Source organism: Hemicordylus capensis, chromosome 1 (genome assembly GCF_027244095.1).
Source record: "Hemicordylus capensis ecotype Gifberg chromosome 1, rHemCap1.1.pri, whole genome shotgun sequence".
Classification (NCBI taxonomy): Eukaryota; Metazoa; Chordata; class Lepidosauria; order Squamata; family Cordylidae; genus Hemicordylus; species Hemicordylus capensis.
Window position 1 is genome coordinate 114,240,054 of NC_069657.1, and position 14,476 is coordinate 114,254,529.

The following is a 14,476-nucleotide window of genomic DNA, read 5'->3' on the forward strand; positions in this document are numbered from 1 at the left end:
ATATTTCAAAAACTATTTAGCAGTGGATGTAGCCAGACCAAAAAATGCTGGAAAACTACAAATTTCAGTATGCTGGGACTCATGAAATACCCAAATACTATGTGGAGGTGTACTTGGAAAACTAAACAGAAATGCCTGTCTAATTCTCTACTATCCATTGTAGCATCACTATTATGTAAGTTTTAAAAATAAATGGAGAATTTGGCTTTTCCCAGATACTCTGAAAACAATTAAAGGATATGCAGAGTAAACTGTGTCACTGCTTGGAATATATTCTAGTCTTTCAGAAAGACAGTTAAAATGGGAGAAAAAAAGCAAGAAACTCCCAGCAGGCCTTAATACTAAGGATTTCACACTGATTCAAAGACAAACTGACCATTAATAGCCATATTCTTAAGGCATCACATTTAACTCACTTATCACAAGAAGCAAAGTAAGAGCAAATGAATACAACCCTAGCTCATAAGCTTCAGCTCAGTATTCACAAGCCCTGATTCTCTGTACATAGTTCCAAACTAAATATGTGTACAGTGACTTATATTATATTACATTTTCTTATTTTTTTACCAGTAGCCCCTTCAGGGGACTTCCTAAAGGCTGTGGGGGGGACTGCAAAGGTTCCCCCTCTCCACGCTGGCCTCTAGGGCCTCTCAGGGACCATTTGAGCATGTGTCCTGATCATTTTTAAAAATATATTTTTTAAAATGGCTGCTAAAAACAAAATGGCTGCTGCGCATGCTCAAATAGCCTCTGTGAGGCCTGGCTTGGCCTAGGGCCTCACATAGGCCATTTGAACATGTGCAGTGGCCATTTTGTTTTCGGTGGCCATTTTAAAAAAACTTAATTTTAGAAAATGGCGCCCCCCCTTCAAGTGGTGCCCGGGGTATGTGCCCTGCCTGCCCCACGCTAGATACGCCCCTGCATATCATCTTCGTGCACTGAGAGCATTGACATTGTGCAAAATGCAAAATATGATCTGGTCTAAATAAAGCAGGAGCACAGGGGGAAACCTTGAGGAGCAACTCCTCACGTAAATTTGTGCATTTTAAGATAACAAATCTTGTTTTCTAAAGTTACATTTGGTTGGATTGTCCTTTCTCTTACCTAACGTTTCTAGTTCTCAGTAATGATATGATAATCAATACTACAAATAGTATCACTCCCACTAATGCATAAAGGAAACACTTACTGTGCAGTGTCTCTTCGGGAAGGGGAGTAGTCAGAGAAAAGACTCAGGGCAGCATGTTGAAATTCAGGTAGTCTTTCCTTTGGTTTGGCTGGTGTGGCAGGTGGGCAGGGCAGTTCTCCCTTTGCTGCTCTTTGTTCTTTCCTTCTGCTGCCGGTTCTTCTCATCCTCCTTGCAAAAGGGTAAGGGTGCAACAAAAGCTGCAGCCAGATGATAAGCACAAGTCAGTCTGCTTTATATACTGTTTGTGAGCAAATGCTGCTCTTTCCAACTGTCATAGCCTTACTGAAACAAGAGATAAATGGAAATGGAATTTATTGAATGCAAAACCAAAACCAGTTTTATTTTGCTTATTCCAAGCTTGAAGCCCTGATTGTCCTAGAACTTTCAGCATGCTGGGTGGGGGGGCCGAATCCAGGTTTGTAACCACACTTGAAGTGCTGAAGCTTCAGTCAAGCACTACACAGCAGTGTCTAATAACCTGGGCACTTGCTTTCACTGCTGTTTATTGACAGGACACAGGAAGAAATACACCCATACAAATTGGGTGGCATACAACACATGTTGTACTCAATCACCATGAATTAACTGCACTGTCCTCTTAAAGACAACTCAGCTTTTGAACTCTCCCCCTGCCCCTCCCCTAGGCCAAACTCTGTTGCAGACCTGAGCTTTTACAGCCTTGCCGGGGAACTGTATATAATCCTTTGAATAACACTTTTACATGATCAGCACATTTTGAAGTCAGGTTCAGGAGCCACGCACATAACACAGTAGGCTGGGGTGCTCAAACTGTGGGTTGGGATCCCCCAGGCGGCCCCAGACAACTTTAAAGGGGGTCCCAAGCAAGTCAGGAGGAAGCTGTCCAGAGGGCTGAGGCCTTAGCCAACATGTCCAAGGTGTGGAGAGGGCCAGGGAAGATGGGAGCCGGCAGACAGAGATAGAAGCCAGCAACTACTTGGCTCCTCTGCCACTCACCAAGCCAAGGCCCAGCAGAGCAGAGATACTTCTTTGGCGGACAGGCCAGAGGAAAGTCCCCTCTTGGGAGAGACTCGCTAGAGCTCATCTAGTGAGTGGCCAAAGAAGTGCCATTGCTGTGCTGCCCTTGGTTTTGTGAGCAACCGAGAAGCCAGGTGGTTTCCAGCTCCTGCCCTTCGTCTGCCTCTCCATGCCTCAGAGAGGTCAGAGCAGCTCTTCCCTTTACGTTCTCGACAGTGTCTCTTCCTGAATTTTGGATTTGTGCGCAACCTTGAATACAAAGGATTAAATATTTTTGCCTATTAAATGTCATGCCTCAATAAATGAGTTACTCTTTGCATGCCAGGTGATTCTGTCTTTCCCCCAGCTACCTAATGTCTCTTCTTAGCTTTTGATCTGTCAAATTTAAAGTAAGGAGAGAGGGATTTCTTTTGTTTTCATTTCTATTTAACACCACTTCTCAACAGTGTGCAGAGTGTGCTTATTTTCAAGAACACAAGTTTACTCTCAGCCTCTCAGTCTGACTTGATGAGAATAGGAGTTAAGCGCCCCCTAGTCAGCGTGTACCATCCCTTCCCGTGCTGCATTCATTACTCAGGTATCTTTCCTTACTCTGGTCTAACCCCAAGTGTGGCTCTGGTAGAATAATTATTTTTAAAATCTTTAGAAAGATTATAATTCAATTTATTCCTCAGACATGAACAAATAGCTTCTCCAAAATATCTGAAAAGGAAGTGCTTTTAGGGTGTGTTTTACTGGGGAGACATCATAAAAGGGACCTTAAATGCAAACACAACCACTGCAATTTTAAGAGGCTGGTTTTCTTTTCAAAAGGGAATGTGCAAAACTTCAGAAATGTTGACCTTTTAAAACACCCAGGCATTCCTGTAATATAAACCACTATTATAGAAAGGGATGTCACACACAACATTATCTTCTAGAACATCTCATTCCTTGGCTCCGTGCACTTGAAAACTTTCCAGAAAATAATACTAGTTTGCTTTGACACATTCATACGTATTTCAATAGAAGGTTTAAAAGATTTCTTTCCTAATCTACCTCAAAAGCTAAAGTCAGGTATTGTGGAGTCAGTAGCTGCTGCTCACCATGCCAAATTCTTGCTTCTCTCTGGGAGAAGGGGTATTAACCCCCCTCCCATGCCACTTATTCTCTCTAAATCATTCTCAGATTTTGTGCCACAGAGGGAGAGATTTATTTATTTATCATATTTATATACCTACACAGTGTACAGAATTTAGAATACAAGTAGTATAAAACAGGATAAAATGATTAAAACAATTTTACCAAATAAAACAAGCAGTTTATAATTAATTAACTAACTCAAAGAGGTGTTTCTTAAGGGTTGTTTTTTTTTTTTAAAGCAGCCAGAGATGGAGAAGTTCTTATTTTGATAGGGAGTACATTCCAAAGCCCGGGGGCAGCCATAAAGAAGGCCCTTCCCCAAGTTGCCACCAGATGAACCGGTGGCAACCCCCGCTCCCAATGATCTCAATAGGCGGGAGGGTTCATGACAAAGGAGGCACTCTGTTAAGTACCCTGGACCTAAGCCATTCAGGGATTTATAGGTAATAACCAGCAGTTTGTATTTTGTTCAAAAAACAGCAGCAGCCAGTGCAGTTCTTTTAAGATCATTGTGATATGATCTCTTTGCGTTATCTCAGAGACCAGTCTGGTTGCCAGGTTCTGCAACAACTATAATTTCTGCACTATGTAAAGCGACCAGAGATGAAAGTTTGGGGCGGTGTACAAATGTAATAAATAAATAAATAGTAAAGGCAGCCCCATGCAGATACCATAGCAACTGCCCATTTTTGTAAAGATTCAAAACCAGGTTCTACAAGCTTTATCCATTTTTTGGATGCTTCCCCAGATGCTTCCCCTAAGGGAGCCTGGCCTGGTTTCCCCCCCCATCATGAGAACCCCTGGGCTTGCAGGCAAGCTCAGTGGTTCAACAGCAGCCAGCCCACCAAAGTAGCACTCCCCTAAAATGAGGTTAGTGGAGTGAGCGCTCCGCTAACCACGTTCCTCGATTGTGAGATGCCATGGCATGGCTCTGCATCAAGGGACTCACGAGGAGACCCCCCTCCCAGGAGACTATACCAAGCTTCCCAGTGTTGGGGGTCTGCACTTGCACAGGGCATTCTGGGACTTCTGTGGGGTCGGATGGCCCCCAATCCCCACCCCTGCTACCAGTTCTGTGACGGAACCGGTAATTGTGTGGGCAGCCGATCCAGCCACTGAGGGAGGGTGGAATGCTCGTGTATCGGGGAACCAGGTCAAGCCCCCTCTCCCCACACAAGTCCTACAGGCTCTCCACGCTGCTCGTGTGGAGAGCCTCATTCTGTCCTTTTCTTGGGCTAGCAAACATCATTGCTTGCTCCTTGATCTATCAGACAGCAGCACTGGCTACAGTTTTGGCAGCCCCTCAGTTTTGTCTGAGGCCATCACCACACCTTGCCTCGTGGAGAAGCTGTCCCTTCTATTCCTGAAGCTCTAGCTTTCTTTTCTGGGAAATCCGATACATTACGTGCTGTTGGCCAGTGCCACACTAAAAAGGATTGGAAGCTTCCTTACTACAATGAAGTGGGTCCAATCTTCTACAGAGTTAGATGCACCTAAGTCCATTGATTTCAATAGCTTTAGGCACAACGGAACATGCACAGGAGTGGGCTGCAAATCCCACTGAAATGAATAAAGATTGTGATTGGCAGGTGGGCACCCCTTATGTGATATCCGTAAAATAAATGTTTCCATAGCCATCTGGTTATAAGTAGACACTGTCCAATCCACATTCAAGTGGTAGGTGGCTATCTCTAGATGACCTTTACCATCCGCCCACCCAACCACTACCTTGCTGCCTGTCTACAAAAGGAAACCGGCACCAGACCAAGTCAAAACTGCATCACATTGCTAACATTACCTCTTCTGACCACTGTTTCTTAAACATTTCATTGTAACTTGTGAATGTGTAAACAAAGAGCTTGTGAAAAAGACATCATGAGGCTCACTGCTCTGTCTCGAAAAGAAACCAAAGGTCAAACTACGCATTGCATTAATCTGTCACTAAGAGACTTTTTTAAAACAAATAGCAGCCACAGCAGAGGGAGCAAAGCAGTAATAGCCACTTTGCAATGTATTGAGGCTGCTATGTGAGGTGAAGGGGAGTTAATATCCTCACCACGGTGCCATTTTTCTTTTGAAAAGGCCCCCCCCCCATGGTTATTCGCTGCAAAAGCTGCTTGGGGGTAGAATTTCTAGCAAAAAAGTGGGGGGAGGAAAAAGTCCTATTCTTCCCACACACACTGTAGCCCTGATCCACATCTGCCCACATCTGTCCAACTGCTGCTTGTGAAAAAAGAAGATATTTATAGATTTAGCCTCTCCCAGAAATTGCAAGCTTAACACAGCACATCACTTGGACCTAAAGGCTTGAAATATACATTCCAACTCTACTGTGTTTCTTCAAAGCCCAGCTACCAGTTCTGCTATGTTACATTCAGCTGGAAGGTGAAGTTTTCAGGCTAGAGGGGAAAAGCAGCTGGCAGGGTGTAGAGTTGGAAAAGAAAAGAGGCAGGTGAGAGGAGCCCTCTTTTGCAAAGTCAGTCCACATAGTCTTAGTTATACCTATCAAGCTGTATTTACCTTTCTGTATTAGGAACAAGCCCATCTTATATTTGTCCCATTAGTATCTTATTTTAATCAATCAATCAATCAATCAATCAATCAAAAATATTTCTATACCGCCCAAAACTTGCATCTTTGAGTGGTTTACAATTATTATGCTTCAGTGTCTTGGCTGTTACCTTATTGTAGGGCAAGCCTGATCAACTTAGGCTGTCCAGCTGTTTTGGACTACAGCTCTCATAATCCACAGCCACAATGGCTAACAGCCAGGGATTATGGGAGTTGTAGGCCAACATCTGCAGTAGGGCCAAAGTTGAGCAGCCCTGTTGTAGAGTTTGCTAGACAACCTGTACTCCACCACAGTTTCTTCTGTGGTACCCAAGTCTTCATCTTTAGTACTTACATTTGAATGCATCTTTGGGATTTTGACTCTATTCCCCACAGAACTTAGCTTAAAGTCCTGACAATCAGGTTCATCAGGCTACTGACAAACACTTTTCTCCCAATCATTGTGAGGGGCAACCACTCTCCTGCTAGCAGTTCTTCATTACATAAGTTTAGATTGTGGTCCCAGAAACTGGAACATTATCAGTCATTATAAAGCAGCTCAACTTCGGTCCTCCAGCTGTTTATGGACTAGATAAGGTAAAGTGTGCTGTCAAGTCGATTTTGACTCCTGGCACCCACAGAGCCCTGTGGTTGTCTGGTAGAATACAGGAGGGGTTTACCATTGCCTCTTGCTGTGCAGTATGAGATGATGCCTTTCAGCATCTTCCTATTTCACTGCTGCCAGATATAGGTGTTCCCATAGTCTGGGAAACATACCAGCAGGGATTCGAACCAGCAGTCTTCTGCTTGTTAGTCAAGCATTTCCCCACTGCACCACTTGAGGTGGTGGTTTTTGGACTACTAATCCCATAATCCCCAGGCACAGAGGCCAATAGTTGGGGATCATGGGAGTTGTAGGCCAATATCTGCAGGACAGCCAAAGCTGAGCAGCTCCAACCAAAAGTATTATTTGTGCTCTTTGGCATCCTCTGTCTTTTACTGGAAGAGTTGATGAAAACATGACCTGAGCCCCAAGATCTTCACCTTACTTCCCAGAACCATGTAGTCAAATGTGACAGGTTTATCTGAGCATGGTAGTGTCATTCATTCCCACATGGATGAGCAAAGGGGATAATGATATCTCTTCAAATCCTGGATCTGCACCAAAGAGGCAACATACTTCAGAAGCTAAAAGGTCCAGGGGGCACACAACCTCCACCACCCATACCTCTCCATAGTAAGTCAACAGCCATACCCAGAGGTGCTCTTACCCCTTTGGGGCTGAAGTCCAAGGCCTCCAAAGTCCCTGGGAGGGCCTCCACAATCCCTGGGAGGGCCTCCACAATCCCAAATCCTCTTTAGCCTGTCCTGGATGGCGTGGGCATGGTGATGATTAATTTGCAGGGGAGGGGGGACCTCCAAAGGCCTTTAGGTCCAGGCTCCAAAATTATCTAGGTGCACCTCTGGCCATACCAACCGTCCCCTCCCCTTCCTGTAAGTGGTAGGCGAGTCACCTGTGAGAGTCTTCCTCCAGACCTAATGTAGCCTGACATAGATGTTCTCTATTGGGATACTCAGAAAAACTCTTGTTGAAAAGATACTGAAAGCTAGATAGATACTGAAAGTCTTAGTGGGTCAGAATGCCTTCTGATTCTCCTGCTTTTGATGATCAATCTCTTCCATGCAGTTTTCTTCTATTTACAGATTTCTTATTCCTCCTTCAGTCTCTATCTGCTGTTGTCCTCTATGCAGTGTCCTGTCCAAGAATGCTTCATCTTCTCTAATGAGACAAAATGTAGAAACTCACTCTTCCAGTCCTCTTCCAACAGAGCAACCAGTTTACACTTGCTGCAGATGTAGTCTGTGATGCTATCATGCAAGAAAACCAACATAGCACAAACGTTGCAGGTCACCTCCACAGAACCCATGCTGTCCATCTCTTACCTCTTGTTCACATCCTGTTCTCTGCTGCTGCCACCACCAATAGATTAGTCTTTTCTTCTTCTCTCCTTACTTGTTTTTTGAAAGTTATCTGATGTCCTGTAAGATGGTGCTGTTTAGATTATCTTGATTTTGCAGAGAAAGCACAAGGTGGATGGATTTACAGTGATCTCTGGTGTCTTCAGCAGAAACTGTTGGGAGTATTTGTAAATGATCTGCTACCTTTCCAGACCTTCCTGGCTGATGGAGAGAGTGCAGGGTGGCAAGGCATCCAAATTCCACTGAGCTCATGGCAATCTTTTGGTGTCTTCAATGGAGCCTACATGGAGAATATGCAGATGAGCTGCCAACTTACTAAACCCTATATATGGATTGGGGTCAAAGCAATTAATAAACTTGTTTGCTCTCTCTTCTCCTGTTAGGAAACAAAATATAATATTTTGGGATTTAGAAGGAGAAAAGGAAACCTAATGGTGACATATATTCATGTAATGTCTCCAACAAGTTATTTCATAGTAGGCTTGCTTTTCCTTTAATTTTTTATATAGGAAAGATTATGTACTTCCTTTCATTGCAAAGAAGTAGTCTCGCATAAATATTTACTTTTGTTTTCAGTAGTGCTTAAGGTTATGGAACTAACTTGTTATCATACAGTTTGTCAACTGAGATGTTTTTGGCAATGTCTCCTGTGAACAAAGCAGGCTTTGTTCCTTTTATCTTTAACCTTTCATATTGTTCCATTTTGTCTTTTTAGAGTTTCTATTTATATCCAAGAAGGGCACAATTGCTCCAGGGAATAGGTAGGAGGGGAAAACACAACATACATTTGAATACTTCAGGGACGACTACAGAAACTTGTACAACTTGTGCAAATAAATATATAAACACACTTCATTTTAATGTTATTCTTTTAACCATTTTTGAAAAAAGAAAGTATCAGCAAGGATGAACAATAACAAACATCCTTTTAATTCTGTAGATATAAATTCATTGTAAAACAAAGTAGCCATCTATATAGGGTGAGGTAGGAACAGCAGACTGACCCAGCTATTAACAGGTTTGATCCATTAATAAGACTGAGTGAGGCTGCTGTCTCAGCGGTGGACTGATAGATACATTGGATTACCTGTTGGCTGCTTCCACCAGCTCGCCTCCTCTCAACCTCCTTCAGACTTACCCAGCAGCAATCCACCACCCCAACCCTGCTGCTCTCGTTCTCCACATGCTCCCAACCCTGGTATTTTCAAAAGCCAGAGGGGAAGGGAGTGAAAAGAAGTGTGTAGGAAGATGAAGAGTGCTGCGCTGCTCTCTTCTTCTCTGGCCTTTGAAAATACCAGAGACAAGAGTGGAAGGAAGAGGAGGAGAGCTACTGTTAAATAGCAGGGCTTTTTAACCATGTCTGATGGAGATGAAGATGTATTACTTTTCTATTTTGTTTAGAGCAAAAAGTGACAATTTATGCAAATCAATACTGAAAAGGAGTGCAAGTCTGTAAACTCCAACTAACCTATCTAAGGGAATGGTGAAGATCATCATGGTTGTAATGCATCTGGCCAGTCTATCACTTCCTAATGTTTGGTCTTCATCCTGGTTTTGAACGGACTTATCTTTGTTACAAGCAATCTTCAGGTCTCAGGGTACGTACTGGCCACATTTGCATGTAACGCCAAACTGGAGTTAAACGGGGCAGAGATTAGAATTTGTGTGTGTCCAAATACATGGAACTGCAGTTTCATGGCAAAAGCAACCTGTGGTTTCCCTTGCCAAACTCCATTTTGAACCTTTAGTTTGTAGTGAGTTTCGCTGCTCCAACCTGAGATTTGAAGGTGGCAATGTTATATCTGAACACAGATGCCGCCATAACCAGGGTTTTGAGCTGTATCTATGAAATCATAGAGTGGGTGGCCCAGAACCACCTAGGAATGTGCCCCCTCTATGCCTGCCATGTTTCTTACTGGCTGCCTCTCCAAGCACTTGGCCCAACCCATCTCTGCACTCCTCAAACTGTTGCCCAGCAACAGGGACACCACCTTGTCCCATCCCAAGCTTCTACGATGGGCACTGTGTGTTTTATTCTCAAAAACTGAATTGATAACGAATCGATAAAGAAGTATGTTCAAAAACACATGCAGATGTGGTGGCACCATAAGCTGGGCAACCTGATTAGATCACTGCAAAGAGAACATACGGCAAGGGCAACGATACCTGAGGTCAGGTTTAAAAGGCAGCCCCACCCAGGAATTCTTGAATGGCTCCACTCAATTCTTTGTACATTAAAGTTGGCCCCAGCCCCTTCCCCTTGGATAAATGCATGCAGTCTCTTGCATTACTCATGAGAAGACCCATCCAGCAGCAGGAACATAGGAATATAGGAAACTGCCATATACTGAGTCAGACCATTGGTCTATCTAGCTAAATATTGTCTTCACAGACTGGCAGCGGCTTCTCCAAGGTTGCAGGCAGGAATCTCTCTCAGCCCTATCTTGGAGAAGATGGGGGGGGGGACGACTTGAAACCTTCTGCTCTTCCCAGAGCGGCTTCATCCCCTGAGGGGAATATCTTGCAGTGCTCACACATCAAGTCTCCCATTCAGATGCAACCAGGGCAGACCCTGCATAGCTATGGGGACAAGTCATGCTTGCTACCACAAGACCAGCAGTATTGCCTCCAGTCACAGGGGATATTGCTCCTATGCGATGAGACCGGATGCAGCTCCAGAGCGGACTGCACTCTCATAAGAGTGAAAAGCCATGCACTATTCTACTGTGAATATGAATGTTTATATACCACTCTTCAACCAAAGTTCTCAAAGTGGATTACATAGAAAAATAAATAATACATAAATAAGATGGTCCCCTGTCCCCAAAGGGCTCACAATCTAAAAATAAACATAAGGAAGATACCAGCAACAGCCACTGGAGGGATGCTGTGCTGGAGCTGGATAGGACCAGTTGCTCTCCCCTTGCTAAATATAAGAGAACCACCACTTTAAAAGGTGCCTCTTTGTTCATTTAGCAGGAGAAGATTTTGCATTAATTATGTGTGATGATGCCCCTTCTCCTCCCAAGGACCACTCTCTCATGAGAGTGAAAGGTCATGAAGATATTCATGTGGGGCGGATGGCAGCTGCCATCCAGCCTGGTTGCTTAACGCAAGCAAGTCTTGGGACAGGTACCACAGCAACAACTTTCCCTGTCCTGGTGACTGCTGTGAAGAAGCAGTCCAAGCAGTCCCTCTGCCAGTCCGGTAATCCATTGGCACATATCCATGTTTGGTTTCACCCAGTACAGACATCCTACTTTCCTGGAGAGGAGAGCTGGTCTTGTGGTAGCAAGCATGACTTGTCCCCATAGCTAAGCAGGGTCTGCCCTGGTTGCATCTGAATGGGAGACTTGATGTGTGAGCACTGCAAGATATTCCCCTCAGGGGATGAAGCCGCTCTGGGAAGAACAGAAGGTTTCAAGTTCCCTCCCTGGCTTCTCCAAGATAGGGCTGAGAGAGATTCCTGCCTGCAACCTTGGAGAAGCCGCTGCCAGTCTGTGAAGACAATACTGAGCTAGATAGACCAATGGTCTGACTCAGTATATGGCAGTTTCCTATGTTCCTGAGATCGCTGATAATTGGGGCTCCCTCACCTGCGATTCCCACAGTGGCCAATCTGCACATGTCGCTACGCTGGTCCAAACCCAGGAAATTTGAATGAGAGTAAAGCGCTATCCCCGGTCCCTGTGTTTCCCTAGTCTGCCAACTCAGGACCACCTGGACACATGGATTGGCCGGTATTCATTGGGAGTATGAAAGGGTTGCCTGGAGAGGAGGGGGTCATGGTATACAAGTTCTAGTGTTTACCAGAGAGAACCACACAAGTGGTAGGCCCCTTGATTTGGATGGCCTATCTCATGAGAGCACAATACAATGGAGGACTGAAGCTCACTGAAGTTCTGGTCCTCCCTAATGGACTGGCCCTCGCATGAAAGGGCTAATCCCCAGCCGGTAAGCTGACACAGGTGCAGGAGTGAGCTTGGGTGTTCCTGAACTGCTTTGCCTGGGTCTGTCATTGCAAGAACATCCTTGGTCACAGTGGATCAGATCCCAGGATCCTTTGCCACACCCCCCCCCCCATAGGAACATAGGAAGCTGCCTTATACTGAGTCAGACCATTGGTCCATCGAGCTCAGCATTGTCTACACAGACTGATAGTGGCCTCTCCAAGGTTGCAGGCAGGAATCTTTCTCAGCCTTATCTTGGAGAAGCCAGGGAGGGAACATGGAACCATTTGCATGCAAGCATTCAGGCGCTCTTCACAGAGCAGCCCCATCCCCTAAGGGGGATATCTTGTGGTGCTCACACATGTAGTCTTCCATTCACATGAAAAGCTGGGCAAACCCTGCTTAGCAAAGGAGACAATTGTTGCTTGCTACCACAAGGCCAGCTTTTCTCCCATATTCCCTCCTAGGAAGTCATCATGATCCCATCCAAGAGTTACAGAAAAATAGTGCCCTTCTGCATCCCATTGCCAGCAATTGTACTTGTGTGAGACGGTTTTGCTGTGGGTCTCTTATGAAGGTGGTGGTGCAATTGCTGTCAGGAGCATAGCTTAAATGCCATTTGAAGGGATCTAAATGCCCTTTCCCTGCCAAGGGTGGGCAGTCAATTCTGAAAAGGCACGATCGCTCTCAGCACACCCCCTTCTAGACTTTGACCAGTGGCTACCACTCTGCAGATGTTCTGATGCCTGGCCCACAGTCTGGTGACTTGAGCACTACAGAGATTGCTGGGAGGCAGCCTTGGCAGACCAGGAAGAGGGAGTGGCTCCCCTGCCCTGAAATTGGAGGTGGTCGGCCTAAAGTTGGACCAACATCTGTGATGCGATTCATGTTTGCAAAAATTAACCTTAGGTTCATCTACCCAGGGTTCATCTACTTAGGTTCATCTACCCATTACATGCGAATGCGGCCACTATGAAGATTATTTACGGAATGTTTCATTTTGATGGCTTAAAAAAACCAACAACATATTGCCTTGTTTTTTTCTGGTGAGATTTTACATCATTTTATTGCTGTTGGATGTTTTACTAAATCACTATCTGAACAAATATTATTGTGTACTTTGTATATTATTTTGTCCTGGCTTTAAGTGTTTTGTTGGACCTTCTTAAACCTGCTTTAACTCAATTAGAAACTGAAGTAGAAAGATGCCTAATCCAATAATTACATTGTTTAGGAATTTTATCTATGTATCTATTTGATTTATATACAACCCTTCCAAATGTGGCTCAGGGTGATGTTGTTATTTGTTCCAAAAACCTTTGGAACCTCGAGACAAATCCTCATTGCCATTGTGATTCATCATCACAATGGCCAGCATAGCGTAGTGGTTAGAGTGTTGGACTAGGACCAGGAAGACCTGAGTTTGAATCCCCATTCAACCATGAAACTCACTGGGTGACTCTGGGCCAGTCATGTATCTCTCAGCCTAACCTACCTCACTGGGTTGGTGTGAGGATAAAAAGAACCATGTACACCACTCTGAGCTCCTTGGAGGAAGAGAGGGATAGAAGTCTAAAAATAAATAAAAATTGGAAGCTTCACACATTACAACATTACAAAGATGTGCCAATGGAAGAGGCACACATTGCTTCACATGTTACCCCAGAAGGAGGAAAAGGTGGTGCACAAGGCATCTCGTGCTGGCTGTGCTGCCTTGTCACATACAAAGTCACCCTTTGCCTTAGTCACAACAGTCTCAGTCTGGAAGGCAACTACAGACAGAAACAACACCCTTAATGTGTGGAAATGTACTGAAGCTAGCTATTCTAATACAGCATGCTGACCAGAAGAGTGCTTGGAGCCTTGCCATCCACTAAGGGTATTCATCATAAGCAGGTGCAGATGGGCAGTCGTGCACACCAAGGACTTGGCTTCAAAAAGATCACATTGTTTGATCTCTTTACATAGCCTCTCGCACAAAGTGTGACTCTGTTGAGAGCATCATAAAACAGACATGCAGCTGGGATTGTGTCCAAATGGCCCACAACAGTGTGGCAACAGGACGTGCCATATTGTTTCAGTGTTTCCAAAAAGAAAGAAGTACTCAAGCCAGTTCACTAATTTATTCTCTTTTGGTCAGTCAACAATGACATGCTGCAGCTGACTTTGGTAACAGGAACCCATCCAGGAACTCGTAAGATCTTGCCAGTTCTTGGCCTCTATTAATAAATATGGAGCCAGGCCACCCAACTGAAAACTGAGGAAAGTATCCTGGGGGATCTTCTCTTTGCCCTCCCTGTCCGTGAAGTTCGATTGCCCTATCTTGGCCTTCCCCTCCCCTGCAAAATGCTTTCTGTATTGAATGGGGCAGTTTTCCTTGGCAGTTTTCCTTTTCTGTATTGAATGGGGCACTTTTCCTTGGTTTTCCTTGAATGGGAGTTTTCCTCTCCCATTTCAATGACAAAAATGCTGAGAACACCAACACCATCTTCTAGAATAATGTCCCATCCTCCAGAAGTCTATGTATTTATTATTTAAAATGTGTATATCCTCAAGCACAATGCTGATTAGGGCAGCTCACAAATTTATAAAAACAACATAGAAATAAGAGTAGGTGGGTAGCAGAGCAGTATAAAGGGGTAAAAAAAAAAGCTACAAATTGGAACCCAATTAAAACCAAAATTTTAAA

The 14,476-nt window shown here is 44.4% G+C and overlaps 1 protein-coding gene across 5 annotated transcripts in view; it reads right to left on the minus strand.

Moving 5' to 3' along the window:
* OVCH2 (ovochymase 2) overlaps positions 1-14,476 on the minus strand; it is a 65,510-nt gene that overhangs the window by 42,089 nt on the left and 8,945 nt on the right. For 4 of the 5 annotated variants that reach the window (XR_008308621.1, XR_008308622.1, XM_053256217.1 and 1 more), the window contains exons 1-2: positions 7,129-7,277; positions 1,190-1,471 (exon numbers count right to left, since the gene is read on the minus strand). The gene's annotated coding sequence lies outside the window, so the exon portion shown is untranslated. Of the gene's footprint in view, positions 1-1,189; positions 1,472-7,128; positions 7,278-14,476 lie in introns of those variants that run through there. The other variant, XM_053256225.1, reaches the window with a different exon arrangement.